The following is a 6495-nucleotide window of genomic DNA, read 5'->3' as shown; positions in this document are numbered from 1 at the left end:
CTTATTTTTTTAACAACTCACCATAGACTTTTATGGAAACAAACTACCCTTTTATTTGATGATCATGAGACAACATTGCATTTTCTTTATTTAAGCATAAAGGACTCATAAAAGAGTTCAGAACATAAGGAAATTAATCATGAAACATAAACTATCCTAACATTGCAACTATTATCAAACAAAAATTAAACATGATGAAATCAGATAGAAATTCAGAATTTTAAATGGTCAACCATAGGACTCAACAACCTTGAGCAGCTTCAGTTCATGGGCCTTTTTCCTTTGTCCTTCTTCTTGGAGGGGGCATCATCATCCTTTTTGGAGGATCCTTTTTGTGCCTTTGTGTTTTTGGGCTTCCAAAATCCCAGCCTCCTCATATAGGACCTTACATTTTCTTTGTGCTGGTATGTAATTTCTTCCTGCCTTGCGCTGAGTTCCTCCATCTTTTGCATGTATGTTGGATAATTGGGGTTCATGTTGGCTACTGCATTACACAAATAGCTCAATTTTGTTTGTGTGTAGCAGTCATACTCTCTTCTTGCTATGGTTCTGGCTTCATAAAGATGCCTGAACTCGGTAAGGCTCCCTAGTTGGATTTGTTGTTGTTTCATAATTGTTCTGAGGCTGCCTTGCATCTCACCCTAGTTGAACTGATCTTGTTGCTCCTTCATGTGCTCCATACTTCCTTGGAGTTGTTGTATGTTCTCATTCCCTTGATCCCAGTGTTGTTGTTGTTCCTTGAGTTGGTTGGCATCTTCTCTCAGGTGGTGTATATCTCCTCTCATTTGGTGTATGTCTCCTAGCAATTGCTCCCAATTGAAACCTTCAGGGAATTTGTGGGTATGGTGGTGGTGGAAGTGCTAAGTATTGTGGTTGATCTTCAGCCTCTCCTTCTTGTTGTGGTTGCCCTTGTGGCTCATGGGCATGATCTCTGTGCTCCCTTGCACTATGAAGTGGGTGGGCAACAACCAATTTGGCCATCTTCTTAGCAGTTTTGGGCTTTTCTTGATCCACAAAGACTTCATCAATGATCTTTTCCACCCGTGCCTCCTCACATAGCCTCTGAATGATGCTGGGGAATGCCAACCTTGTGCTATCCTTGGTGCTTTTCAGCACCCTATTGATGTTATTGGCAATCATTTCCCCCACCTTAATATTTTCTCCCTTCATTATGCTGTATACAAGCACAACGTTTTCCAAAGTCACCTCTGAAGTGTTGGATGTGGGATTAAGAGACCTTCTCACAAAATCTAGCCACCCTCTAGCTTGGGGGCTTAGATCTCTTCTCCTCAGTTGGTTGGGTCTTCCATCTTTATCATTAATCCACTGCACATTCAGCACACATATTTTATTGAGGATTTAATCAAATCCTGGTTCTTGTTGCTTCACCCTTTCTTCATAGCTCCGGGTGGAGTTTGTTTGCTTCACCATCAGCATCCTATCTATGTTGGAGGGACTATAGTCAATAGCTTTCCCCCTCACATAGCTAAGATAACCATAGGATTGCCCTGGTTAAGGTACTGTATTAGCATAGAATTCTCTAACCAAGCTCTCCACCACCTTCCTTGGTGGGTTGCACAATAGTGCCCATCCTCTGTTGTTGATCTCCCTATTGATCTCTGGGTGCTCATTTCTTCCAAGATTGAAGCCCACCTCTAGAATGATTTTCCTCTCACTCACCCAACCATAAAATTGGTTTTGGTTGAATGATGAGAGGAACTTGTATTCATTGAAGCTTGAGCTTGAGGATCCAGAGGTTGGATCCTTTGTCTTTCTCTTCTTTGATAAGGAGGCCCTTGGTGGTGCCATGGGAGTAAGAAAAGGGTCTGGAGATGTTGAAGAAAGATGCAAAAGAGTAGGCAAAACTTTGTTTTGCTTCAACACCAAACTTAGGACTTGATTGTTGATAAAACATTATTTTATAATTTATATTGTGTTTAATTGAGTGGTTTTATCAAGTCTTTACCCACTTATTCATATGATTAGCATGTATTTACAATTCCTTCCCAAAATTATTCCATGGTTGAAAACTTGCTTCCTAGAGATCCTTTAATTATGTATTTTAATTCTCCTTTATACCATTCGATGCCATGATCCGTGTGTTAAGTGTTTCAGGCTTCATAGGGCAGGAATGGCTTAGGGAATGGAGAGGAAGCTTGCAAAAATGGAAGGAACACAAGAAACTAAGGAGATGACCAGCAAACACTGACGCGAGCGCATGGCTCATGCGAACGCACGAAATGGAGAAATCGCAGCGACGTGAACGCGTGCCTGACGCAAACGTGTGGATTGGAGTCTACACAAATGACGCGAACACGTGAACGACGCGAACGCGTGGCAAGGAAAATTGCTGAATGAGCTAACGCGTGGACGACACGTACGCGTGACCTGCGCGATCTACAGAAATTACAGGATACGCTGGAGACAACTCCGGGCCGCGTTTTAACCTAATTTTCGGCCCAGAAACAAAGAATAAAGCGAGGGAATATGCAGAGACTCAACACACATCCACACACATTCAGATACATTGATATTAGGATTACTTTTAGTTTTAGATCTGAATCTAGAGTTACTTTTACATTCATAGCTTATACTTTTGCTTGGATTTTGGATGTTAAAGAGTCATCACCTTCGATGAAGTAATTACTTTAGTTTGTTTCCTTATTCCCTCACTTTTAATTAGTTACTCGTTGACTTTGTTTAGATAATTATGTTGTGTTTTGAATTTATTAATATATAGCGTTATTTTTATTTTTAAAAAATTTTAATTCTCTATTTTATTTTATTTAATTATGTCTTCTTATATTTTTATGATTATTAATTCCATGTCAATGGAGTAGATCCTCTACCTGACATGGGGGTTGATTAAGAGGAGACACTTGAGTTGGAATGCTCAAGTGCTTAGTTAAATTGGACGTTGTAGGCTAATTCTGTACATACTAATGCTAGACCTCCCCAAGGGAGAGGACTAGGATTTGCGGGTAAGAGTTAGTTCAATCACTATACTTTCCTTTATTCAGTAAGTGTTAACCAAGTGAGAACAACAACCTCTTTACACTACACTTGAGAAGATTTCAACAAGGATAGGACTTCCACTTAATTATTCCCCCAGTCAAGGCCTTTTATTTGGAATATCAATAATTATTCTTAGTTTATTTTTATTTCTTTAATTCACAATTATTTTAATTACTCATTATCAAAACTCAAACTTTCTGAGAATTTTCTGATTAATAAATTAGCACACTTTCCTGTAACTCGTTGGGAGATGACCTGGGTCCTACAACTCGTTGGGAGACGACCTGGGACTCATACTACCAGTATTTTTATTTCTAAAATTTGTGACAACCTGATGAGCGGATATTTTATACGCTTTATGGGGTTAATTTCATGTAGTTTTTAGTATGTTTTAGTTAGTTTTTAGTATATTTTTATTAGTTTCTAAGAAAAATTCATATTTCTGGACTTTACTATGAGTTTATGTGTTTTTCTGTAATTTCAAGTTTTTTCTGGCTGAAATTGAGGGAGCTGAGCAAAAATCTGATTCAGGCTGAAAAAGGACTGCTGATGTTGTTGGATTCTGACCTCCCTGCACTCGGAATTGATTTTTTGGAGCTACATGAGTCCAATTGGCGCGATCTCAATTGCGTTGGAAAGTAGACATCTAGGGCTTTCTAGAAATATATAATAGTCCATACTTTGCTCAAGGATAGACGACGTAAACTGGCGTTCAACACCAGTTCCATGTTGTATTATGGCGTTAAACGCCAGAAACAGGTTACAAGTTAGAGTTAAACGCCAGAAACAGGTTACAACTTGGCGTTTAACTCTAGAAACAGCCTAGGCACGTGTAAAGCTCGAGTCTCAGCCTCAGCACACACCAAGTGGGTCCCAGAAGTGGATTTCTGCACTATCTATCATAGTTTACTTATTTTCTGTAAAACTAGGTTACTAGTTGAGTATTTAAACAACTTTTAGAGATTTATTTTGGATCTCATGACATTTTTAGATCTGAACTTTGTACTCTTTGACGGCATAAGTCTCTAAACTCCATTGTTGGGGTGAGGAGCTCTGCTGTGTCTCGATGAATTAATGCAATTATTTCTGTTTTCTATTCAAACACGCTGGTTTCTATCTAAGATGTTCATTCGTACTTCAATATGAGGGAGGTAATGATCCGTGACACTCATCACCATTCTCAACCTATGAATGCGTGCCTGACAACCACTTTCGTACTACCTTCGATTGAATGAGTATCTCTTGGATTCTTTAATCAGAATCTTTGTCGTATAAGCTAGAATATATTAGCAGCATTCTTGAGAATCCGGAAAGTCTAAACCTTGTCTGTGGTATTCCGAGTAGGATTCAGGGATTGAATGACTGTGACAAGCTTCAAACTCACAAGGGTTAGGCGTAGTGACAAACGCAAAAGGATCAATGGATCCTATTCTAGCATGAGTGAGAACCGACAGGTGATTAGCCGTGCGGTGATAGCGCACTTGGACTATTTTCACTAAGAGGACAGATGGTAGCCATTGACAACGGTGATCCACCAACACACAGCTTGCCATGGGAGGAATGACGTTAGGATTTTTGCCAGTAAAGAAGTTCATAAAAACAGTCGCGTTGTAGATATAGTCTGTAAACTGACAGAAATCCCTTCGTACAAATGTTTTGGATGTCACAAGTAACAAACCCCTTAAAAATTGTTAACCAAGTATTTAAACCTCGGGTCGTCTTCTCAAGGAACTGCAAGGAAGTATGTTCTTATTATTGGCTATAAAAGTTGTAATCGGGGTTTAGAAGGTGATAAGCAAGTATTTTAAGTGACAAGTAAAGTAGATGGCAATTGAAATAAATAAATACTGTAAAGCAACTTTTGGCAAGGTAAGAGAAATTAGAAGTCCAACTTAATTATCTCTCTCAACAATAATGAAAGTTGAATCTAAATTCCACTTAGTTAACATTTACTAAAGTAAAGGAAAGTCAAGGGACTAATTAGTTTGACCTTCGAATCCTATTTATTTCCTAAGAAAAAGTTGGGATTATTGAAGTTCAGTTCAATTAGCAAGATAGCGATTATCAGTTATGTTGAGTTTGATAATGTTGAGTTACTGATTTCTTAACCAAGACCAAAAGGGGAAAAAGTAAAATTGCTGGAACAAAAATGTCCTTAGATGGAAAGCAATGGTAACACAAATTAAAGAGAAAGCAATCAATAGCTGAAATACCTCAAATAATCATTAATTCAAATCATAACATAGAAAGGGTTCATAAGTCAAGTTGGCAACATTTATAGATACGAATAAAAGCATTAAAGTAAAAGTAGCATAGAAACATAAATTAAAGTAAATACTAAACCTGGATCGAGAGCTACTCTTAAAAACTAATAGGAGTCCTAAATCCTAATCCTAATCCTAAGAGAGAGAGGAGAGAACCTCTCTCAAACTAAATCTAAATCATGGAAAGTGAAAATTGGCAAGCTCCCTTTGAATGGATGCATTCCCCCACTTTATAGCCTCTAGTCTATGTGTTCTGCACTTGGATTTGGGCCAAAAAGGCTTCAGAATCCGCTTTGAGCATATTCTATAAATTCTGATACGTGGCCTCTGTCACGCGTCCGTGTGGGACACGCGGTCGCGTCATTCGGAGCTTTTCTTGCCACGCGGTCGTGTCAGTCATGCAACCGCGTCATGTGCGTTCTGCTTAAGGCGTGCGGTCGCGTCAGTCATGCAGCCGCGTCGCTGCTGATTCGCGCTTGGCACGCAATCGCTTCGTCCATGCGATCGCGTGGATGCCAGTTTCTTCAGAAGCTCTATTTTGTGCTTTCCTTCCATTTTTGTATGTTTCCTTTCCATCCTTTAAGTCATTCCTACCTTAGAAGATCTGAAACTACTCAACACACTAATCACGGCATCGAATGGAAATAAAGGTAATTAAAATAATTAACTTTAAAGCTTAGGAAACATGTTTTTCACATACATCACATAATAAGGAAGGGAAAGTAGAACCATGCAATTAATATGAATAAGCAGGTGAAGGATTGAATAAATCACTCAAACTAAGCACAAAATAACTCATGAAATATGGGTTTATCAACCTCCCCACACTTAAAGAATAGCATGTCCTCATGCTAAGCTCAAGAGAAGCTATAAAGATGAAGAGGAATGGTAGGATGTATGAAATGCAATCCTATCTATATAAATGCAAATACATGCAAAATGTTTCTACCTACTTGGTTTAAAAGTAAACAAGTTCTCCAAGACAAATACAAACTAATTTCCACTAATTCAAATCGTACAATAAAAAGCAAGTAAACTTGTAAGAAGACAGCTCATGAAAGCAGGGAACATAGAATCAAGCATTGAACCCTCACTGGTAGTGTATATCACTCTAATCTCTCAAGTGTATAGGGTTATTCACTCTACTCTTCTCTAGTCATGCTTTCTAAACCTTATTCTTCATCTAACCAATCAACAAATATTTAATGTACCAATG

Source organism: Arachis ipaensis, chromosome B04 (genome assembly GCF_000816755.2).
Source record: "Arachis ipaensis cultivar K30076 chromosome B04, Araip1.1, whole genome shotgun sequence".
NCBI classification, from domain to species: Eukaryota; Viridiplantae; Streptophyta; class Magnoliopsida; order Fabales; family Fabaceae; genus Arachis; species Arachis ipaensis.
The sequence above is the reverse complement of the archived record's forward strand: the minus strand, read 5'-3'. Positions refer to the sequence as shown.